Raw genomic sequence first — 25,874 nt, forward strand, 5'->3', positions numbered from 1 at the left:
GGGAGTCAGATAAATGCCCCAGGAGAGGTAGAGAGGGCTAAGGGATTAGCATCATCCATTCAAACTTAAGGAGGAGGCACAATAAAGAAACACCTGGTACAAGTGATCTTATTTTTCACCAGGCAGAGAGGTGAATAGAGGAGTCTGTTCTAGTAAGCAGGAGCAGCAAATACTCAGAGATTCAGAAGTGGGAGAACACAAGCAGCCTGGGAGGCTCTGCATGTGTCGGGGAGAAGAGGAAAAGGCTGCCATGATAGAGGCTCTTCAATGACACTCAGCTATCCTGCAAGCGTCTTCTTCCTTGGGCAGGGGTGCTCATCTGTCTTGTGGTTGCCTACCCTCTTTTGAACACTTACCCTATGCTGGAGGAATTTTCCACATTATGAGTCTCACCTCCTCCAGCCAGAAGCAGGAACTCCTTCCCCAGCATCCCTTGCCAGTAGGGAGCAGGCTGTGACCAGCCACTCAGAGGTGGGCTAGGTAACAGGTGAAAGAGCATGGATGGGACATGGCTACAGGACACGGGCCTGGGTCTGCAGTGGGAGCCCCTGTCAGCATGGATTGGGTGATATTCCATGGGAATACGAGCCCAGTATTGGCCAGAACCCCCTACTTCCCTCTTCCAAAGCCCCATATCTATCTAGATTTTTGCAAAAAGTTCAATTTTGATATCTGGGTATATAATTTAAAAAGCATTTTTAAAAGCCAGTGGGCCACAGAGCACAGAGCACATCTGCAGGTCGCACAGGACCTGCACTGCAACCTTTTTAGCGGGAGCTATTCCAGGGCGAGGGTACGGGCGCCCTACTTGATTCCTTTCTTTCCCTACATGATCAGCCTGTCTGTACCCTTCAGAAGTGATGTGGACTAAGCTTGCCTCTCTTTTAATAAACATTTATATATGTCTGTGTTCCAATCACACTTTGTGAGTTATTTCAGAAAGCAAGAACTCATGGTAAGCAATTTTACACGCTAGTTGCTCTTGTCAAACTCTTTTTTTTTGTCCCAAGAGTAGTCTGTGAGAGTCTGTTCATACACAGAAAGTGTGCTTACATTTTAAAATATAAGCAAGAAAGATTACTGCTACCACCTGACAAAAGCATGTGGGCTGGGTGCAGTGGCTCATATCTGTAATCCCAGGACTTTGGGAGGCCGAGATGGATAGATAGCTTGAGCCCAGGAGTTCAAGATCAGCCTGGGCAACATGGCAAAACCCCATCTCTACAAAAAATACAAAAAAATTAGCCAAGTGTGGTGGTGCACACCTGTAGTCCCAGCTACTCAGGAGGCTGAGATGGGAAGATCACCTGAGCCTGGGGAAGTCAAGGCTGCAGTAAGCTGTGATTGTACCACTAGAGTCCAGCCTGGGTGACAGAGTGAGGCCCCATCTCAAAACGATAATAATAATAAAATAACACATTTGACTAGGAATCTGCAAACAAGGTACTCTGTGCAATCCTAACTTTGTATGTTTTGACACTGTTCCTCTTTCAAAGAAACACATCCCTTGTTTCTTTGGCTATAAAATGGGGCAGAGGGAGAAGAATAAAGATTTCTCACTTCTGAATGAATGAAGGCTAATAAACCCCATGACACAATATATATCTCATATTATGATCTCAGTAGGGTCCTGCAACCTCTCAGGGTCCATCATTCATCTATTAAAGGTAACTTGCGGCCAGGAAATAGCAGCCCACAAGCCCACGTGTAAACGAGATACAAATAAAGGGGTTCTCAACGTAAATGTACTAAAGTTTCTAAAGCTATAAGTAAAATAATAAAAGTTTTATTTTTTAAACTTCTCTCCAGGTGATGATGAGAACAATTTATGATGGTCACTTTCTGTTGTCACTTTCTTGTCACTTAATGAGCAAATTCTCTGGCCACATCTCTCTCCTTGGACTTCCAACCTATGAGATCTCATGCCCCACCTACCACTTCTGTCAGTTAAGACTGTCCTCTTTTTGGCCAAGTGGAAGTTGCTGCTGTCACTCTTCTCAATGATATAAAAAATCTGTAAATATTTAGCTTTTGTGGGAAGATGGGGCAGGTTGGCCTGAGTAAGCAGAGGAGCCAGGAAGAGGATTGGGGGAAATCTGATGAAAAAAATCACTGAGCATGTATTTGTGCTCTAGATAACAGTGAAGCAAATTAGCCCTGACACAGCCCTCACTATGTATCAGGCACTGCCCTTAGAGCGTCTCATATATTAGCCCTTTTTTAAGCATCACGACACTCATTGAGATAGATACCATTATTATCTCCATTCTCCAGAGGAGGCAATTGAAGGAAGGAGAGGTCAAGAAACTTGCCCAAGGTCACACAGTGTCAGTAGTGGAGGAGTTGGTACTCAAACCCAGAGTGTCAGGCTCCAGAGGCCAGGCTCTTAAGCACCATACTAAGTAAGGTCACTTGTATACAAACTACTTTCATGGTTTTTGTGATAGCTGCACACCACCTAAACTCATATTTATTCAACATTTACTATATATCAAGTCATGCTTTCAGTTAAATAAGTTTATTTTGGAAAATAAACTTTATTATCATAAATGGAAAACCAATATCACTTGGTTTGTAATAATGGAAAGTAATAATAAGAATAAATGGAAGGTAATAATAAGAATAAATACAGGATCTCAGGAAGAATAAACACTTGGAAGGTAATAAAAAGAAAGTAATAATAAGAATAAACACAGCCATTATTTAAAAATGTTTATATACTCTCTAAACTCATCTCCAGTTTCCCTAGCAACACCTATACCAGGCTTTGGGGAACAGTGATCTAGGGTGGTATTTGCCAAACTCCAGTGGAGGGTGAGTCACCGGAGATCTTGTTAAAATGCAGATTATGATTCAGCTGATTCAGTAGGTCTGAGTTGGGGCCTGGGATTCTGCATTTCTAACAAGCTTCTGGGTAAGGCCAACACTGTGGATCTGGGGCCACACTGAACAGCTCTCCAATGTGGAAGGCTGTAAGAAAGGCACCATCTCCACACAGACCTACTGAAGCAGAATCTCTGGGAGCATCTTATCTACAGGGGGGTTTTATGCTCGCTAAAGTTTGAAGAACCCTGCTCTAGAACATCTAGGATGATGAAAGCATTCTGTCTCCCATAGAGTCAGAAGTTGTGGCCTCTACTGAAAAGGCTCATTTTCATGTAGATTCATTTAATTTCAGCAGGCTGGGTCCCTGCAAATAGCTACTGTACTTGGAATTGAATATGACATACAAAGTGAAAGGGAAACCATCGCTCTCACACAGGCCATATGAAGGACTTCTGACACCTGAGGAACACCAGCCCAGACATTGGCTCCAGAAACTGAATTGGCTCAGCCCTAACTGGGTATTATAGTTAACTATCTGCTGAAGTGTTGAAAGGATTAATGTGGGTTTGTCTATGTGAATTCTAAAATGGAACATACTTTAACCACATCTAATATGAAACCTAGTATGTCGCACATACTAAGAAGAGCTCATAAATTGGTTTTCTTTTATAGGACTCTTATTGAAATGCAGATTTGTTCCCAGATCATTCATTGAATTCATTCTAATTTTTGAACAGTATTTGGTGAAAGGAAAAATGAAGATATTAATAATATTTATCACTGACTCGGGCATTTAAATTAGGGCTGAGTTCCATAAAAATTGTTAAAAGTGTGGCTTCCAAGGGTGAAAGGAGAAAATATTGATTTCCTGTCTTTCTTTTCTTTCATCCTTGAATTAATTAAGATAAGAACTGGGCTTATTAAAAATACATAATATTAATCACACATTCACAAATAAGCTTCATTTCATATAACAGTTATGCTTCTAAAATAGGGTATCTCTAAGTTTTGGAAAATCAAGGTAAGCCTTAAGCATAAAAAAGGAGCTTAATATTTTTTTCCTTCAACTTTTAAGTTCTGGGGTACATGTGCAGGGTGCGCAGGTTACACAGGAAAACACATGCCATAGTGGTTTGCTGCACTGATCAATCCATCATCTAGGTATTAAGCCCAGTATGCATTAGCTAAAGGGAGTTTATTGTTCAACAGAAACTTACAATTAGTATCATAAAATAAAAAGCCATCTTATAAAATGAATGAGCACCTCTTTAATTTATGTTATGATGCTAGATTTTATACTAATGGTGTTTTTTACTTTCTTAAGGCTAAGGTGGTAACTTTTCACATTGTACGTACTCCAAAAATGCTATTATTCCAAAAATCATTGAGGAAATAATGTGCAGATGGGAGGTGGTATGGCGTGCAAGAAGAAACAAATCCTTTCTTTCCAGGTTTTGGGTGTGACTTTAGATTAGTTTAAGTACTTTAACCTTATTCCTACTGCTCCAGGACAAGCAGATTCTGATGCCCTGGCTCCCTCATCCAGTTTGAAGTTAGGCTAAAACCTCAGACAGCCTGCAGCAAGGAGCCTCCCTCACCTCAGCTACCAGGCAGATTCCTTCCTGAGGCAGCCAGCACATCACTGACAGCCAAGTCTCACAAATCAACTGGCAGGTGTCACCTCTCAATGTCCATGACATCATTCCCAGGTTTAACATGTACTCCTCTCTAGACTACTTACTATGAAGTCAAACTCCACATCTCATCCTCCACTGCGTTCTGGGCCTCCTCCATTTTACCCACATCACACTGTTGACATTTTCTTATATCCTTTTTTTTTTTAAGAAAAATACATCTCTAAGTCTTTGCTCATGGTATTCAGGCTGCAGGTCAGGGCCTTCACCATCTGGAAAATACCTACTAACCTGCAAAACTGTGTTCAGGTGCCAGCTTCTCTGCATTGACTTTCTTCTCCCTTTGGGAGGGCTAACTGCCCCTATAGCACTTTGCACTTTGGTCACACTTCTATTATGGTACTAGGCACTCTAGCAATTTTCTTCTTCTTTTTCATTTTTGTTTTGCTTTGTTTGAGACGGAGTTTAGCTCTGTCACCCAAGCTGGAGTGCAGTGGCATGATCTTGGCACACTGCAAGCTCTGCCCCACCAGGGCCAAGCAATTCTCATGCCTCAGCCTCCAGAAGAGCTGGGATCACAGGCATGGGCCACTATGCCCGGCCCTATTTTTCTTTTATATGTCTCTGTGTCCCCTTTCACTGGACCATGGGCTCCTCAAAGGTTCAAAGATAGGGACTATGTCTTTGGGATATTGGTATTGCCAAGGCCAAAAAGTAATGCCGAATGCCAAATACCATTGCCTTGGTGTATTAGTCTGTTCTCACGTTGCTATAAAGAAACACCTGAAACTGAGGAATTTATAAAGAAAAGAGGTTTAATTGGCTCACAGTTCTGTAGGCTATACAGGAAGCAAAAAGGCATCTGCTCCTGGGGAGGCCTCAGGGAACATTTACTCATGGCAGAAGGCAAAGTGGGAGCACTGTCTTACATGGCAGAAGCAGGACTGGGGTGGGGGTGCCACACACTTTTAAACAACCAGATCTTATGAGAACTCACTATCATGAGAGCAATGATGAAGGGATGGCGCTAAACCATTCATGAGAAACCGCCCACGATCCAATCACCTCCCACCAGGCCCCACCTCCAACATTGGGGATTACAATTCGACATGAGATTTGGACAGGGATACAAAAATCCAAACCATATCAGTTGGTACTGAGATTTTTTTTATCAAGGCAATGGCATATAATTGGCAGGAATCAGGCTCCCACAAAAGATGGAGACAAATCTTGTTAGTAGAACATTAAGAAAGTTCTATGTGAATCTAGAAATGAGATATCATCTTAATGATTATTAAAGAAAAATATTACAAACTAAAAAAGGGAAGAGAAGTGTCAAAGTTTCTGTCCAATGGCAGACCTCATTATCGGCGTGGGAATAACATATATTCTGAATGTTGGGTTCTCCCAGGAGACAGAGATTGCAGTGAGCCGAAATCGTGCCACCGCACTCCAGCCTGGGTGACAGAGTGAGACTCAATCGGAAAAAAAAAAAAAAAAAAATGAATGTTTGGTTCTCAAAGCTTACAGTGCTCACTAGAAAAGCCTTTGCTGGCATGATGGAAAGCAATGCAATCAAAGACAAATCATTCAATAGCTGGAAAACTGGTCTCTAGTTCTGGCTTTAATTCCCATCTATTTCTTCATCAAGCAAAAGGTAGACTATTTATTCTTTCCTAAGTTGTATAAATATGAGGAGCAAAGGAGTACTGCTTTGAGACAAATATTAAAGAAATTAAAAATTGCATATGATCCTCTCCAAAAAACAAAGTTCTTCCAAATGTAATTTTTTAAAGTAAGCATATGGTGGCTTCTTGGAAATGGAAGTGGTCTTACTAAAGGGCAGCAGAGAGGAGGCAGCTTGCTTTTAGATTTCTAGATTTAAAAACCCACTTTTCAAAATAAAGTTCAAGAAGGTCTTCCAGTTTTAAGATGGTAAAAATATCTGTTTCTTCCCTTTCTTGGAAATCATCTCAAGATAATAAAGAAAAAGAAAATTTTCTTTGGTAAAACTATATCTCCGTAACTCTGCACTTTAATGAATGAGACAGGATGGTTCATTGCCCAGGATGGTCTAATACAGGGTGTGGATATGCTGTAGAGGATACATTTGTGGCTCTAAGCCTCAGACAAAGCCTGCAGAGCACTGCTCTCCAAAGTGGGAAGCATTAGCTCCTTGGAGAAGAAAACCCATCAACTCTTGTTTAGAATAACGGAAAAGGGTGTGTAGGATGGCAGCAGGACTGATCTTAGACCCTAGACCCATCAGGGAGCAGGGAAGATGGCAAAGGCAAAGTTATTTCTGTAGGAGCATTCTAGGAATGAGGTAGGCCAAGAAGACAGTGAGTCTTGGGCAACCTTAAAGCTACCCACCTCTATTGACTAGGGAATGGAGGGTCCAAAATTATTTGCAGGCACAGATATAAATGTGCATTTCAATGAGTCTTAGAACACACATACTTCTCTCTCTCTCTGTCATAAGGAGTTCCTCCCTAAGCCAAAAAGAATTCTTGTTGGTCTAGAACTTGCCATGGTCATTTCCTCAAGTAAATCTGAAAATAGTTGGTCCAAGAAGAGTTCATCTCATTTTAAGATGAATAATGTAAAAGAGAATCAGTATAAGATCTACACAAAAAAAATAAACTAAGAAAAAAGTAGGGAAAGGAATAGGAAAAGAATGATGATAAGTGAAGAACATTTACTAGAAAAAATACTGCTGTAAAGCAGATGAATGCTGTGACAGGAAATATAATTATTAACTCAAAGAATTGAATGAAATAATTAACCCTTTGAAACAAGGACTCAAAGAAAAGAGATAAGGACTCTGAGAATATCTAGCAAAATAGAGGATGAAAAATATCATGGCAGAAGTAAAAGAGAAAAATGAAGAACACACTAGAAGAAGCCCAAAGAAAACAGGTATTGTTGAAAACACACTGAGTACCATGGAGGATTGAGAAAATGAGCAGAATGAAATGTAAATGGACAAAGAATTTAAAAGGATTAGAGAGAAATTGCTAGATATGGAAGACAAATGAAAAAGATAACTGGTTTTCCTGAGTAAAAGACATAAACAAATGGAAGAGAATAAATATTCGAACACATACTACCAAGCATATAATTTAAGAAAGCTTTTCAAAAGGAAGATTTAATTCTATACATTTAAAGGTACAAGGCAAGGCACAGTGGCTCATGCCTGTAATCCCCATACTTTGGGAGGCCGAGGTGAGAGAATCACTTGCACCAGGAGTTCATGAGCCTGGGAAACATAGGGAGACCCTGTCTCTACAGAAAAATTTAAAAATTAGTGGGCATGGTGGCATGTGTCTTGGCCCAGATACTTGGGAGGTTGAGATGGGAAGATTGCTTGAGGCCAGAAGGTGAAGGCTGCAGTGAGCCGTGATCAAACCATAGCACTCCAACCTGGGTGACAGAGCGAGATCCTGTCTCAAAAACAAATAAATCAATTTATTAATAAATAAAACAAAGGGTCTATGATATCCAAAGGAAAATCACATAGTTTTGGAGATATATTAGCCATGCCATCATATCCCAGAGAAACAATGTGTGATGTAAAAGTTTATATCCAGCCAAACTGTCATTGTAGTAAGAAGGCAAGTGGCAAATGTTTTTAAACATGCAAAATGTGTGTTTCTTGAATTTGTATTGAAGTTACCACTACAGGAAAAATGTCAGCCAATCAAGAGCTGAGGAGAGAAAGTGGGACAAAGAAATGGCAGTGAGTATTGAATTAACAGCTGAATCAAGACTGAAACAGCTATGGAAATATGCTATCGGAGAGGAATGGAACTACTATTAATCAAGGAAAAATGGAAAAATGTAACTTGCAAAAGTTATCAGGTAAAAAGGAAGAAAAAGTGGAGATATATGCATGTTGATTCCTTAGCTATTATACTGAAGCCTAATACCTTTAAAGTTAATAAATCAAAATATCTTTAAAGAGAATAAATCGTGTATATTTTTCACAGGAGTATAAGTCAAGTATATTAAAAGGTTTAGTTTTGGAGAAACTAAAAAAAAAAAAGTGATTACATCAACTAGAATTGAATGGTGAAAAGGAGGTTTGGAAAGGGATAGAGGAGAGGTGGGAAGAAGTGGATATTAAGTATGACTTCTGTTGGGGAACCAGTGGGTACTCTCTAAATTAAAAGAAACAACAACAGAGAATTATTATCATTATAAATGGAACTGCTAGAAGAACTAAAGATAGGACACATCTCCCAAATGAATTACACGGGCACAGAGTAAGGAAAAAAATAGATCATTAAGTGACATGTAAAAAAGCAAATTAAGCCATAAAAAATAGAAAACAGAATACATAACAAAAATGATAACAAACATATCTGTCATATCAATATACATAAATAGGTAGAGCTCACATATTAAAAGAAAAAGCCCTCAAACTGGACCAAATTCAACTATATACTGTATAAAACATATACACCTAATTTCAAACACAGAAAATTAAAATCAGCATAAAAACCATTAAACAAGGCAAAGAAAGATTCTTTATAATGGCAAAGGGAATAATATACAAAGTTTTAGTTAGCAGCCATGAATATCTATGTTCCAAATAGCAGTAACAAAATTAATAAAGCAAAGCAACAGGATATTATTCAAGGAAAAGCAGGCAAAACTATGTTCGGATCAAGACTTTCATGGGTTATCTCTCTGTCCATATCATATTTAGTGGACATATCTCCCTGTCCATACATATTTACAAAAAAGTAAGGTTTTAAAATATATAAATAAAATAATTGCAAGGTAGGTGGAAATATGTGACTATACATTCTAAATATAGAAGACACATATTAAAGTGTCCCTAAACTAGCCATGGAAGGGACTACATATTAGCTGTAAATAGTGCAAAGAAAATCTCAAAAATTCTAAAACATAGAAACAGAACAGACAATATTTTCTGTTCACAATCCTATCAAATGACAAAAATACAAAGAAAACTTTAAAACTCTATTAACTAGAAACTTTTAAACTTTATTTAACAGCTCTTGGAACAAAAAGATATGAAAACCAAACTTAATGTGTACTGAGAAAATAAGGATAATGAAAACATTGCATATCAGAACCTATGGAATGCAGCTAATGAAAAATTCAGAGCAAAAGTCATATCTGTAAGTAACTCTATTTATAAAACAAAGAATAAAAACTCTCAAGAAGCATGAATAACAATAATATAAATCTAAAGGAAGTAGAAGGGAAGGAATTCACATTTATTTGTGAATTTTTAAAACCAGATATTTAGGAATTAGAAAAAAAGATAAATGTTTAAATGAATATATCTAAAAGCTTAGTCTCCAAAAAACAAAAAACAATAAAATAAGTAATCATCTTACCTTAACCAAATGAGGGGAGGGAGAAAGAGAAAGCACAGATACACAAAATAAAACAAGAGACAGGGAAAATAATGATAGAGAAGACACTAAAAGATTTTGCTGAAATCTACGTAAAGAAATCTGAAAACTTGGATTGAAATAGACAACTATTATGAAGAGTTGAATATGAAAATACAAGCTAATCAAGTGACCAAGACAAGAGAGAACATCTAAACAGAAGAAGTAGTGAAAGTTGTCAAAGATCCACCACCAAGAAGTGTGAAAGATAGATGACTGAATTCTGCCCAATCTCTAAGAAGCAGTTAATTACCACGTAGCAGTCAGATCCAAACCTGAGAAAGAATAGAACAAATAAAAAAGAAAACTACTGACCAATCTCATTTATGAATATGGAGGAACAAAATAATAAGCATAAATAAACAGAATTCGGCAACACACTAAAAATAATACATGCCAACCAAGTAGGGTTTAAATGCAAAGACGTTTTAATGTTAGAAAATCTACTGATATGACTCACTATAGTAGGGGCATGAAACAAGAAAATCGTACAATCATCTCCATAGCTGCCCCTAAATATCTATAACATAACTTAAAATACATTATGGCAATGGAGAAAGACCAAACAAATTCCAATTAAAGTCAGGAACAAGACAAGAATGTCCACTATTGTCACTACTAGTTATCATTATCCTAGAGCTAGTAGTCAATTCAATTAGATAAAAGAAAGAACTAAATTGTATAATAGTTGAGAAGAAGGAGGCTCAATTATCATGTTTCCCCCCAAGTAATATGGGAATATACATGGAAAACCTAAGAGACTCTATAGAAAAATTATTTTAATTATTTTTTATTTTTTTGAGACTGAGTCTTGCTCTGTCTCCCAGGTTGGAGTGCAGTGGTGTGATCTCAGCTCACTGCAAACTCCACCTCCCAGGTTCAAGCGATTCTCCTACTTCAGGCTCCCAAGTAACTGGGACTATAGGCGCACACCACCACACCCAGCTAAATTTTGTATTTTTAGTAGAGATGGGGTTTCACCATGTTGGCCAGGCTGGTCTTAAACTCCTGACCTCAGGTGATCCACCCGCCTCAGCCTCCCAAAGTGCTGGGATTACAGGCTTGAGCCACTGTGCCTGGCTGGAAAATTATTTTAATTAATAAGATAATTTAAAAAGGTAGCTCTTCAAAACCAATAAACTCCAAAAAGTATCCCTGTGTTTAAACAATAACTGCCAGAAAGTATTGTGAGGAAATAATTGTGTTCACAATAGCAACTTTAAAAAAGTATACCTACGTGTAAACTTAACAAAATATGCACAGACATGAAATAAAACTTCAAAACATTACTGAGAAACAGTGAAGACGTGGAAAAACACATTTTAGTCTTGGGTAGGAAGACTAAATATCATACAAAAGTTGATTTTCTCTATATTAATGTATAAATTTAAGGTGATCATAATGAAAATACTAACTTGTTTTCTTTTTATAAGTACTCAAGGTGACTTCAAAGTTTACATGGAAAAATAAAATCACTGGATAATAAACAAATGATACAGCCACATTCATTAAAACCATTTGGTATTGCTATATGGAGAATCAGTAATGGTAATAGACCTGAGAGCCTGGAAATTGATCTAGGTATTTTTGGAAATTTTGGTTATTATTTTAATAAAAGAAAGACATTGGATATCAGTGGGGAAAAGATGAGTTATTCAACAAAAAGTATTGAGTCAATTGGGTAGTAATCAGGAAAACAATAAAGTTAGGTAACAATGTAAGGATCTCATGCCTCATATTAAATTCCAAGGAATCAAATTTTCAACTTCTATAAAAGGAAATTATAATCATACTAAACATATGACAGAATTTTTAAAATCTACAGGTCAGAAAGACCTTTCTAAAATGTATAGAAGAAAAGGTTTCTGCAAAGCAATAAATACATATCTATATACATAAACCCACATTAAATAAAGCCCAAAGTCATACTACAAATTGGAGGGAAATTATATTAAAATAAGTCATATTATAAACTGGGGGAAATTGCAGTAAAATAAAAATTACAGTAAAACGGCTGTTTTATCTTCTCTATAAGGTGTTCCTACAATAAAAATCAATAACCTGATAGAAAATACACAAATGGGCCTAAACAGTTCACAGATAAGGAAACATAAATGGCAATTAAACACATTCAAAGACCCTCAACCTTATTCCTCATGAGAAAACGCAAATCAAAACCACAATCAGATACCATTTTCACCTGTCAAACAGGCAAAGATCAAAAGTTTGATACGTATCTGTTGGAGACAGTGCAGGGAATCTGACAATTATTGGTAGGAATATAAATTCGTACAATTTCTGTGAAGGGTAATGGGCAAATGTAGCAACATTTAAAAATTCACATTTCAATTCTAGGAATTTATCTTACTGATCTTTCTCATGTGTGAGAAATAATTTGTACAGTGACAAAAATTGCAGCATTTGTTTTAATAGGAAAAGGCTGGAAATAGTATATATACCTGTCAACTGAGAACTAATTATTAAATTATGGTTCATACATTATACTGACATACTAGGTAGCTGTCGCAAAGAATATGGCAACACTATCTGTACGAACCTGGAATGATCTCCAGGTTGTGTTATGTGAAAAAAAGCAGGCAGCAGAAAATGTATATAGAATGAATTTGCAGCTGGGCATGGTAGCTCATGCCTGTAATCTCAGCACTTTGGAAAGCGGGGGCAGGAGGATTACTTGAGGCCTAACATTCAAGACCAGCCTGGGCAACAAAGCAGGTCCCTATCTCTGCTAAAAAGAAAAAAAACAAAATGTGAGCTGGTGTACCTGTAGTCTCAGCTACTCAGGAGGCTGAGGCTTGAGTTCAGGAGTTGGAGGCTGCACTGAGCCATGATCAGGCAGGCCGCTGCACTCCAGCTGGGCAACAGAGAGAGACTCTGTCTCTAAAAAAATGATGATGATGATGATGATGATGATGATGATGACGATGATGGGCAACAGAGAGAGACTCTGTTTCTAAAAAAATGATGATGATGATGATGATGATGATGATAAAAGAATGAGTATGCCTTTTCTCTGGAAGAATGCATAACTAGGTGGTCTGAGGATAGAGTAGAGGAAATATTTTACAGTGAATATCCTTTCTACACTTGTTGAAGTATCATGTGCATTATTACTTATTCAAAAAATTAATAAGCAAAAGTTCAGGATTACCACCTCAGAGAAATATTTTATTTGGGACAACTGTGAAGAAGTATTTTAAAAAGTATTTCGAACTATCTGAATTAGGAGATCTCTTTACACCTAAAAGACACATATAAAGAAAGAAAGAAAAAGATTAAAATGATCTTGACGATTTGGTCCAAATGAGCAGCTGCTGGAGCCATCAAGAGTAGGACTCGAATTAGGAGATCTCTTTACACCTAAAAGACACATACAAAGAAAGAAAGAAAAAGATTAAAATGATCTTGACGATTTGGTCCAAATGAGCAGCTGCTGGAGCCATCGAGAGTAGGACTCAGCACTGAGGGTGGGATTTGCTGTGCTGGCCCTGCACACAGACTTCCTGGGACAGCTGAAATCACCACTACAGCCATCTACAAGTTAGAGGCGACTGACCAGGTGCACTAGGAAAATAGGCAAGAACAGAATAAGATAATTCTCCCCAAACCAGTCATAACCCCTATGGTTTAATTCTTCTGTTATCACATGGTTAATGCACAACAAGGAATGGTTTTAAGACATGATGCTCTATTAGGCATGGATCATTTGTAAGTTGGTTCCAGCTGTAACTGACCCTTGTCATTCATTACCTGTGAGAACACAAGCATGCTGGCGAGAAGGTGCACATGTCTGAAATAACACGTGGGGACTCTAATCCCCCAGCCACAAAATACTGCACCCCTAGATCCTATGGACAGGTATCTTGGCCTGTCTTTTTTAGACATATGTAGTTCATACAGATACTGTCAAAATGAGTGCAGACCAAACACCATCCCTTAAAACTCACTGAGCATGCATGCATGCCAGGAAGGACAAGAGGCATAAACCCAGGCCACTCTAGCCTTCCTTCTATATCTGCAGTCAAATTTCTAACCTCAAGACACACACACATCTGGGTGAAAACCAGAAAAACAGCAACAAAGAGTGGAGCAAAAGCTTTTAAAATGTGGGAAAAGTGAATTTGAAACTCAGGAAAAAATGGTTGCTTGCTTGTCTTGTCTTACTGGGTTTTTTTTTTTTTTTTTTTTTTTGTCTCCTCTGACTGTGTATTTCCAAATAGCCTGTCTTCAAGCTCACTAAGCTTCTCTTTTTCTAGGTAGTTGTCTTACCTATTTCTGAAGCTACTTTATTTTTTCTCTGAATCACTGGAGAGAAGCATGACTGAAACACAAATGTTTCATTGAAATGTTTAAACGTTTAAACGAGTGTTAGAATAAACGGAAGCTTTAAGGGACACCAGAGACTTAAAATGGACTCCTGTTGTTAAAAGGAAGAAGAAAGTACACTTCTGATTCTTTTCCTTGGTTCTACCATGTGAGGGGAAAATGTCTCTTCTTCTAATAGGGTGGTAATAACTTATATCAGCCACACAGGAAAGGGGCCAGTTTCATTTTTGACTACAACTTAATTCCCTGGGCAGTCATAGTTGGTGCTTCAATACTGATGTACATGGTTGGGAGGGTGCTCTGTTAAACAGTTCACCAAGAAAAACAATAGATCACATGTACTGAGCATATTCCCTACACTAGCAATTCTGATTGTCAGTTACACAACTATCTCTCATCCCCCAAAACAACTCTTCACAACAGATGTTATCATCCCCATTTCACAGATGAGGAAATGAAGATTCAAAGACATAAAGTAATCACCCAAGATCAAATAGCTACGATGTGACAAAATCAGAGCAAACCCAAGTGAATTTAGTCCCAAGCCTGTGTGCTTTCCATGACTCTCCAGCCCTCGACAAGCACATCAGTCTCTGCACAGTCCATGCAAGGCAGCAAATACCCTACCGAGCTTCTTCTACCTGTTAGGCACTAAGCTAGCCAAGCAGCGAAACTATAAACATGAGTAGCAGGTAATCAATAAATGTTTGATGAATAAATAAATCCATAGCTACATGGTTCCTGCCCACAAATGATAGCTTGTAACACTTACTGAGGGTTACTATGTGCCAGGCACTTTTGTAGGAGAAGGCAGAAAAGGAAGGGGGAAAAAAAAAAGAAGTAATAACAAAGCACAGGGTATACAAGAAAACACATATTAAGTTCCAATATATGAGTAATCATAATAACTGTGAACAGATTATTAAATTCATTTTGGGAGGTGGAGGCAGACGGATCGCTTGCCTAGGAGTTCAAAACCAGCCTGGCAAACATGGCAAAACCCCATCTCTACTAAAAATACAAAAATTAGCTGGGTGCCATGGCACGTGCCCGTAGTCCCAGGTACCTGGGAGGCTAAGGCAGGAGGATCACCTGTGCCTGCGTGGTCGAGGCTGCAGTGAGCTGGGATAGCACCATTGGACTCCAGCCCTGGTGACAGAGCGAAATTCCGTCTTACAGAAAAAAAAAAAATTCTCTTACCAAAAAGAGAATTTTTGCCACATATTATAAGATTCCGTTTATAGGAAATGTCTATAGAAATAAAAAATAGATCAGTGGTTGTCAAGGATTGAGGGGAGGGAGATGAGAAGCTACTGTTAACAGGTTTCTTCTTGGGGTGATGAAAATGTCTGGAATTAAATAATGGCGATGGTTGCACAACTGTGGAAATTCTAAAAGCCATTGAAATTGTGTATTTTAAAATGCAATCTTATGGTAGGTGAATTATAGCTCAATAAAACTGATTTTTAAGAAAAAAAAACTGTTGTAGCATTATTAATATCAGGATAAAAGAATCCAGGGCAAAAAACATGAATAGAAATACAAAATAGTTTGGAAGCATACATGAAAATTTACTTAATTGTGTCATAAGTTATGGATAAGTAAAAAGTGCCAGAAAGTCTGAGCCAGGCCTTCCATGGCTGAAGCAGAGGAGGGTATGAGCAGAGTCCTGCCCTGTGTGAGTGCATGGGCGCTGTGGCTTGGGGGTTGTGGCAGGAAGCTCACAAGGCCAGGTTGTCAAGAGCTGGGCTTTTGGACCTTATTTTGTAGGTTTTTAAAGACAGGAAAGATGTTGTTAGACGTTTGTGTTCTAAAAACAGCACCGTGGGGGCTATATGTGGAAACTGAATTGTAGTGAGAGGAAAGAGCAAACAGGTATATCAATTTGGGGACCCACAAGAGTAAGGATGGGTATTTACTTAAATCAGAGTAATGGCAATGGGATAAAGCCAAGAAGGAAATCAGATTGTATGTCTGGGATGGGGAAGAAGAGAGAGCCTGGGGTGACCCTTTGGCTCCTTGGTGGTCAAGACAATGTAGTGTTAAACAAGGAGACAGAGGAGAGAGTGGGAAGTGGTGATCAATGAGCAGAGATAATAGATTTTAATTCAAAACATTTTGAGTTTGAGGTACTTGGCAAATGGAAATTTAGATCTGAAATTGAGAGAAGAAGCAAGGCTGGCAATAGCGATTTAAGAATCTTTACACAGGCAGTTGGGTGCATTTCATTCTCTAACACTAATTCCATGAAGATCTAGAAAAGTACAACATTTAAAATTACTGAGTCGCCTTCTGTAATTTCTAATTAAATCAGAGACATGGCTAACAATGGAAGTCAGTCAGATGGCTGATACTGCTAGCTGCCTACTCAATAACCATTCCCTCTTCTTCCTCACAGCAGAATCCCTAGTTTGAGTGATGGGGTTGCAATTTACCCAGCTAAAAATATTTGATTTCTCAGACTCTAATATATTTAGAACAACCCTGTGACACTGTTCTGGCCAATGAGATGTAGGTGGAAGTCCTAGGGAGTGCATCACTTGCTGAATAACAAGGTAAAACCTCACTAATAGAAGGATGTTAATTCTTTTATCTATTTGCACCTTCCCTTGTCTTCTTGCCTACTGCAGATGGAAGCCTAGAGATACCGCAGCCATATCATCATCATGAGGCAACCAGATTTAGGATGAAGTCCTATAGGCTAAGTGTGGTGAAGCAGGAAGATGGATGGACACGGGTCTCAGAGCGCTCCTGCACAGGCCCCAGACTGCCTTTCTTAGGAGTCTAATTCCACAAGACAAACAAACAAATCTGTTTAAGCCAGATTCGGATGCATGCACTGGTTTGGCGTTGTTTACTTTGGCAGCTGATACAATTCACATCTGGATATATATATGGGAGTGGGGGAGCTAAAAAGACATGAGCACGATTATTTCAATAATAAAAAATGTTTAAAAAATAAAATATTTATGCTTTCTAGGACTGGATTTTTCTTTTTCCAAATAGGTGATAAAATTTTGCAGCTAAAGAGAAATTATGGACTGCCAGGATTAAGAAAATTCATGAATACATAATCATCTGTTAATGAGTACATGTGTACAATGACACTCTTTGGACTTTTCCTGGATGAGGTAAACTGATCTGGCTCATTTAAATGGCTTCAGCCAGAGCTGAAGTTCTTAAAGATGAGATTGTTCACTACCTGACTCTCACAAGTATTACAATCTTTGGAAGGAAGACTCTGGCTCTTTCACGCACTCAGTAAGCATAGCTAAGAATACAGAATGTCCCTGAACCACAGTGTTTTGGCCCTGCAAAGAGCTTTTACTGAGCTGTGTGGGATTATGTCTCCGGAACTGCAGTCAATAAAGTTCTAGGAAACACTTACTTTTGCCTTCTACCACAACACTTCCATTGTCTTTATGGCAGGGATGATGTTGAAGACTTAGGTCTCTATGGCAACAGTGAGTGCATTAAAGACCTGCCAGGAAAAGTTATCCCAGGTTTCAGGACCAGGAAAAGCTGTGTAACTGATCTGTTTTTATCTCATGGTCACTGTGGATCAGGTAACTATTTATGTTTTCTTTTTTGTTTTGGCTGCTGGGAAGCTCTGGCAAATTTTTACTCCCATTTCTGGAAACTATCCACAACTTATGATCTATTCTGGTTCTGTAAATTACCTCTGATTTTATCTCACTTTCTAACCCATGTGTTCCCTTTACCTCAGTTTCATTATCTATTAATTTTATGTTGTTTACTATCTATTTTTGTAAACTCCTTGAACACTTTATGGAACATGGAACATTTAAGGCAAACAATTTTTAAAAGCATCAGATCATCATCATAATAAAAATAATAATGGCTAATTGAACATTGCTATGAATGAAGAACTGTCCTAAGTACCAAATCTATCTTACGACTGGGCAAGGCAGATCATACCTGTAATCCTAGCACTTTGGGAGGCTGAGGAGGGAGGACTGCTTAAATCAAGGAGTTTGAGACCAGCCTGGGCAGTATAGTGAGATCCTGTCTCTACAAAAAATAATAAAAAAAAAAAATTAGCCAGGCATAGTGGCACTTGCCTATAGTTCCAATTCCTCAGGAGTCTGAGGTGGGAGGATCACTTGAGCCTAGGAGTTGCAGGCAGTAGTGAGCTGTGATCAAACCACTGCACTCCAGCTTGGGCAACAGAGAAAGACCCTGTCAAAAACAAACAAAACAAAACAAAAACAAAACAAAGCAAAACAAAAAAATGGAATAAATCTATCTTATTAGCCTTAAACATGAGATAAATACTATTATTATCCTCATTTTGTAGATGAGAAAACCAAACCACAGAGAGGTTAAATAATTTGTCTGGCTGGGCGCAGTGGCTCAAGCCTGTAATCCCAGCACTTTGGGAGGCCGAGACAGGCGGATCACGAGGTCAGGAGATCGAGACCATCCTGACTAACACGGTGAAACCCCGTCTCTACTAAAAAAATACAAAAAACTAGCCAGGCGAGGTGGCGGGCGCCTATAGTCCCAGCTACTCCGGAGGCTGAGGCAGGAGAATGGCGTGAACCCGAGAGGAGGAGCTTGCAGTGAGCTGAGATCTGGCCACTGCACTCCAGCCTGGGCAACAGAGCAAGACTCCGTCTCAAATAATAATAATAATAATAATAATAATAATAATAATAATAATAATAATGATAATTTGTCTAAGATCATACAGCAAATAAATGATGCATGTAAGATTCATACAAAATAGCCTAGGGATTCTGACTTACGTAAGTTATACAAAAGAATAAATAATTTCTTAAAGAAGCAGAGGCTTTCTGATTTTATAGGCTGAGCCCTAAAGGAGATACCTATTGTAAATCTCATTCATACAGTTATGCCTGATAAGCCATATTAACAAAAGGGAATGAGACAGTGAAAGTTAAAACAACAGATAAAACACAACAAATAACTGGCTTTTGATCTTGGAACATACTTCCAGATATTTAATCATTCATTCACTCACTCATACAATTACTCATTCCTCCACTTACACAGTCCTTTCATTCATCCAACAACCTTTAGAGAGTACCTATCACTTGCCAGGCTTGGGGCAGGTGCTGTGCTGGGAATGGAGATGAACACAGTTCCTGTCTTCCAGGAGCTCAGGTGCAGTAAGAGAGAGTCAGGTAGGTCAGGGACACCTTAGGGTTATGAGTGGGCTGATAAAAGACCAGAGCAGGGTGTGACATGATCATTCTGAGAGTAAGTCAGCCTTCGGCCTCTGTCTCCCCTTTCATAAAGAAGCATGAAGAATCAGCTCCCTATAGGGCTATTGTAGTGATGTCCTACATATAAAGCTTTTAGCCTAGCCCCGGGCAGGGCTAGCTAGCCATTAGCTCTTCAGGAGCAGTGGATGGCAACCTGGGCACCTTGCTCATACATACACGTGCACTCCCACAGACGTACGTCCTCAGAAACTCAAGCGCTGAGACTGGCTACTGCCTCCTCCTAGCTAACCAAGAGCTGACTCTCACAGTCCATGGGCAGGCCTGGCACTCTCTCCTGGATGCCACCATCCTAGATGCGGTGTTAGCTGGAAAACACCACCCACGGAGGATGAACATTCCTTCAAGATGCACTTGAAAATCTTCCTCCACAGTGCCTGGCCCACATAATGCCCGCTGGGCATTTTTGTCACGTTTACTCTGCTTCAGTTTATCTCCCTGGCACTTGAACACCACAGTTCACTACACAATTCCCCTGCTGCATAATGGTCGGGTTCCCTCTTGAACAGGTCTAAGGAGAGACGCAGCTAGAATTGCAAAACGGGAGTTTCAAGTGCACTACTGGCTGAAGCCAGTGAGAAAACATGTGTGATGCCCCTGCCCAGCGTTGGCTGGGGAAAGGCATGTCTCTTCGGTTTTGCACAGTGGCTAAATAAAAAGCAATTAATCACTTTCTCACCAACCCTAACTCATATTTAATAGTTCCCCCTCGAAGTTTGTTTTGTCATGCTGTCGGCAAAGTCAGTCAAACATTATGATTCTTTTCTAAATATTCCAGCAGGCAGATGGCAGAAGCACCACTGTGACAAGGCAAACTTGCCTAAAGATAACTTTGTGATGCAGAAACATGCTCAATGGCACTGGGCTGAGGGGACTTGCCCAGAGATATTTCTAAATTGCTCCCCTTAACCCACGTTCTTTACACCAAAACTTCCTAAAACAAACATTCAACTCTGCAACTTGAAACTGGTGGTAAAACACACACGTTTCTACCTCTTTAGTTCTGAATATTAGGCAGAAATATAAAATCACTAGAAGACTACACATTAGGACAAAATTCTCAGGATTTCTCCGTAGATTTGAGGCTACTGTACCCTAATGTTTCAAATATTTCTGCACCAAAGTTCATGTATATTAAATATTTATAACACATGTGCTAGAAAGCACATTTCCTTCCTTTTGCTGAGTTATTTGTGTAGGTTTCTTTTTTAAAAAACTTCAACATTAATAAACATATTTATAAATTCTAGAATGTAAAAAAGTTGACTGTGCCTCCCTGGTGAAAATTCTGTTTCCTTCTACTGTTAATCACATTTTGTTTTCTCAGATCTTTCCTATGTTATATTCTTTATTCTTTGTGTATCTGTTGGAGTGACTGCAAACTCGCAACCTGTACTATATGGTTTCTGAACAATAAGTCTCCTAAAAAGAGCGTTGCCAGGCTAGACCAGCTGGTTTTCCCCTGTTCTTATAACTGTATGTTCTTAGACACACACACACACTTCCTCCATTCCTTCTGCTGCCGGCTAACTGCAATCTGTGACACAATGTCACACTCACAATTACATGAAAACAGAGACTCCTAAAAGGAACAAAAAGGGGGCAATAGCAGGAAGCCAGCCTACAAGTATCTGTCACCCTGACCGCTCTGCCCCAATTCAGGTGGCCACAAATTGCCTGTTGAAGGTTGCCTGTCTAGAATTTGAAGTCTGTGTGCCCAGGCTCTTACCCTGAGTAAGTAATTTAACCTCTGTGACCTTTTATTTTCTCATCTGTAAAAAAGGCACAATAACAATATCTCTATTAAAGAACTGCTGTGAATCACAGGAGGTGAGGCACATAAAGACATCTGCAGTGTATGTTTCATTTCCGGTTACCTCTTAACTTTCTTTTGCCCCTGCCCGCCACTTCTTTTCTGATTTGGTTTTTGTGGTTTTTAAATGTATCTTTGAAACGCATTAGCTGGAAAACTGCAGCAATCTGTGTGCTACCCCAATGAGTGGACTTTAGCATCACATTTTTATTTACTTTTTCATTGAGGTAGAATTTTCATAAGTGCACAAGTCTCAAGGGTATAACTTCAGTAATTTTTGTATGTGTACGCCTGTGTGACCACTCCTTAGGTCAAGGTGAGAAGCATTTCTAGCGTCCCAGAAACCTCCTTCATGTCCTGTCCAGGTATTGACCTGGAGTTTATCTTCTTGCAAGGCCCAAAAACAACCTCTCCTCTGACCTCTTCCGTAATGATAAAGTTAAAAAAAATTAAAGGGAGGCATGAGTCCCAGTGATAACTATTAATGCTGGCCACAAGAAATGCACTCCCAGTCCTCCCTCTAAAGTGACTAAAGATTCTGGAAAGGAGGAGGCGGAGGGGCACAAACCTTCTAAATCACACAGGTCATGCCAAACAAGGCCCTCGTTTACAGCCAAGGACCCCAGGCGCAGAGGCGAAGAGACAGCCTAACTTCCTGCTACAGAGTAACTTTCCTCCCCAATGCAGCCAGTTACAATGTACCCTGAGTGTCAGGGATTGGCCAGACTGTCCCAGCGCGCCTGTAATCACTCTCCTGGCCTTTCCCTGCAGAACTTCTTTCTAGACCGCGCACACAGTCCCCACGCCGCCTCTGCGCCCGCCACGGGCACACCCACGCGACTAGCACGCCACCATACAAAGGCGCTGTTCCTGAGAGCTGGTGCCTGCCTGCCCAAGGGGCCCGGGCCGCGCTCCTCCAGGTCCCGGGCAGCCGGGTGCCCGCCCTGCCCGCCACCTTCAGAGAGTGCGTGTCAGGGACTGGGGGAAATCGGCTCTGCCGCCTACCTACCCATCCCCCAAGCCTCCAAAGGACCCTAAACCCATTTGTGGCCAAATGTACACTGCTGGAGCACAATCTGACTACTGACCCCAAGTCAGGGGCTTGGAGATGAGCACTGGGAGGGGCGCCCAGAGACCTGCGCTCTGTCCCCATGAGCTGTGTGACCTTGGACAAGTCACTTCACATCTCTGGAGTTGGCTTCCTCACTAGGGGGCTCCTTCTGTATCCTCCAAGCCACCTCCGGCTCTGCAATTTCCTAGGTCTCTTTTACTCCGCCCCAACCCTTCCCGCGACAGCCCCCTCCCCAGCCAGACCCCAGCCTTTTGTTCTGGGGGTGAAGCGGAGAAGACAGAGCTTCGCGAAGGACCAGGCCGAGGCGGCCTCGGTGCCAGGCGCTGCTCACCGGAGAGTCCAGTCCGGAGAAGTCACCAAGCAACCCCGCGGTGACCTCGCTCCCCACCCCGCGGTGTCGTTCCGGCCCAGCCCGGCTGGGGCGGCGTGACAGGGTGCGGGTAGGGGGCGTGAGCGCCGCGGGGTACATCGACGACCTCCCGGGCCCGGGGCTGCAGCCCGGCGGGGGTTCCCCGGCCCTCCCACGCGCGCATGATCTCTGTCCCGGGCCGGACCACTCTGCTCCAGGACCGACCAGGGCGGCCGCCTCTACACTGCCCGTTCCTTCCACCCTCGGGCACCTACCCGCACCCGCGCGAGAAGCCGCTACCTGCAGGTGGCGGAGCCGGGGGCTGGACTGGACTGGAGCTCCGGCCGACGTCTTCGCCGCCGCCGCCTCTAGCTCCGGGCTCCGTCCCGCAGCGCCAGTGCTCCAAGCGGCGCCGCTACGGCCGAGCTGCGCTCCGTGCTGCGGCCGGTGCGCCCGGCTCGCTCCCCGGCCACCAGCTCTGGTGCTGCCGGGACGCGGAGGCGGGGCCGCCGCCCCCACCTGCTCGCAGTCTCCTGCCTGGGAGCCGCCGCCGCCCCGCGATAGGGACACGGCCCGGGCGGGCGGGGTCGCTCTGGGACCCTGGAGGCTGGTCCCAAGTCGGCGGGCGCGCCCCCCGGGTACAGAGTTCCAAGTCTCAGCTGCGGAGAGACTGAGGCCTAAGGCTGGAATTCCCCAGATAGGAGCTGTTGTGCGGGCGACACACGGCCCAGCACAGCTACTCTGGGGACACGCCACTCCTTGAATTTATTACAAAATGTTGAGCCCTTACTAAGCTCCAGGCGGCGTCATAAGCGATGAGGACGAGAGAACAAGATTACCTCTTGCCCTCGTGGAGTTCACAGTCTAGGAAAGGAAAGCGACCAATGGGCGATTACAACACAACCAAGAGGAGGCAGTCAGAGGCCTCCTGAGCCGGCTCACGGAGAGGTCACCTGATCCAGACTTGGGGTGGGGAGTAGGTCATGGAGGGCTTCTTGAGGAGCTGACGTCGACTAGAAGAACTGAAGAGTGAGTATGAATTAGGTGAGTGATGAGAGAGTTATCCGGGTAGCCTGGGAAAGTAGATTGATGTCCCAGGTGGAGCCCAAGGGAGGAGAAAGCTGACTGAGAACTGAAATATGGCGGGCGCGGTGGCTCACGCCTGGAATCCCAGCACTTTGGGAGGTCGAGGTGGGCGGATCACTTGAGGTCAGGAGTTACCAGCCTGACCAACATGGTGAAGCTCTGTCTCTACCAAAAAACACAAAAGTTAGCCGGGCATGGTGGCGCTCTGTAGTCCTAGCTACTCGGGAGACTGAGGTGGAAGGATCGCTTGAGCCCAGGAGGCGAAAGTTGCAATGAACCACTGCACTCCAGCCTGGGCGATAGAGTGAGACCCTGTCTCAAAAAAGCAAACCAAACAAAGAAACAACAACAAAACTAAAATAAGCCTGAAGAACGGAAAATCTTGCTTCTGTCACACTTCTTGTTCAGGCCCTTGGAGGACGCCGCAAGCTTGTGTCCCAGGCTGAATGCATTGCTGTAGGTGCCGTGATCGTTTGATGAGGATTCTGTATTTCCCATGTCCTGGGCATTCCTGTTAGTGGAGGAGCTAAGCGAGTAGTCGTGGACTGTTCACTCAGCCTCAGTGTTTGAGCATCTGCTATGAGCCAGACATTCCGCAGGGCCTCAGGGCAAGGTCTCTAACGCTAAAGGAGCTGCTGGTCTGGAGCAGAGGAGAAACCTGCTCTCAGCGCTGTGCTGAGGCTTGTGTGAAATGTTGGGGACCCAGGTGAGGGAGCAGTTAATGCTAGCAGGGAAGATCTGACACGTGGATTGCAGCCTGTCTTCAGGTTCAAGTTCTGTAGCGGCTGCTGTCAAAGTATGTTCCCCAAGCAGCCCTTAGCTGATCTCTTAATTACTCATGTTTGTAGCTGGGCAATGTGTTGGCTTATGTTTATAGCAAGGTTTAATAATGCACTTTTGGTGTCCTTCACTCCAGTGTCGTCAAGAACATGGTTTTCTCCTTTGATTCAGGTGAAGAAGCGTCTATGTGTAGTGAGTGGAAGCTGATGAGGCATTTGTTTTCCACCTGTTTGTCCTGAGTTCCTCTTGCCCTTTCCTCCTTTAGAATCATAATAGATGACCACAGGTATGAAACCTGAAGAACAGTTCTCCAACATAAAATTCATAAGCCCTCTTACATGGGTGATTGTTACTAAAACAAAAACAAAACAAAATCCCAAACTGCAAAACATGACCCAGCCACTCTCCTTCTCTGGACCTCCAGTGCTCAAACTCACTAAATACATAACCATCAGTGTTCTAATTCAAAAAGGAAGAAAAGTCAAACTATTAGTGAACACATTGCCATGGGCCTAGAGAGTTTCCATCAGATCTCCTGAGCAGCCCAAGCATGAGCCAGTTGGATGGAAAGCCTGTTATTTATCTTAAGAGATGTTGATTGGATCAAAGAATTTGTTTTTTAAAATGCCTGGTTGTAGGAATGGGGAGGTGGTGAGTGAGGAATCAGTTTGGACATTTGGGACTGAAAGCTTCAAGAGGCATTCCATTCAGGTGCCCAATGTTATCTATCCATGTGAAGTAACAATACCATTAGCATCTTGTTCCTACAGACATTAGAGAAGGGTTCATTTCCACCTAGCTCCACTAGGACAAATTGACTTCAAGAAGACACTAGCTATTCCTGGTGGATGACACTTATTCAGTGGTAGACACTGTGAATTGTCTTCCCGATTGCCAACCTATTCTCCACTTCTTCCCCAGTGACAGAACCCAGGATTATGACTGATCCAGGATGACCATGACAATCCCCTTCCTGATGTCCCATTCTTTCTTACAGCTAAGGAATCATTGACCCAGTTCTAGCCAATGAGTTGAAAGAAGGATCTGGTGGGGGAGCCTCTGAAAATTTTTTTTCTGGTTCTGCCTTTCCTTTTCCCTCTTTTTTTTTCTTTCTTTCTTTCTTTTTCTTTCTTTTGTTTGTTTGTTTGTTTGTTTGTTTTGAGACAGAGTTTTGCTCTTGTTGCCCAGGCTGGAGTACAGTGGCACCATCTTGGCTTGCTGCAACTTCCGCGTACCAGGTTCAAGAGATTCTCCTGCCTCAGTCTTCTGAGTAG

General features: G+C 41.5%; 1 protein-coding gene across 1 annotated transcript in view; it reads right to left on the bottom strand.

Moving 5' to 3' along the window:
• Positions 1–23,159, bottom strand: part of WIPF3 (WAS/WASL interacting protein family member 3) — a 110,623-nt gene extending 87,464 nt beyond the window's left edge. Inside the window, exon 1 of the mRNA XM_023188369.1 lies at positions 23,035–23,159. The gene's annotated coding sequence lies outside the window, so the exon portion shown is untranslated. The remainder of the gene's footprint in view (positions 1–23,034) is intronic.
• Between the last annotated feature and the right edge of the window lie 2,715 nt (positions 23,160–25,874).

This window comes from Piliocolobus tephrosceles, chromosome 8 (assembly GCF_002776525.5).
Source record: "Piliocolobus tephrosceles isolate RC106 chromosome 8, ASM277652v3, whole genome shotgun sequence".
NCBI classification, from domain to species: Eukaryota; Metazoa; Chordata; class Mammalia; order Primates; family Cercopithecidae; genus Piliocolobus; species Piliocolobus tephrosceles.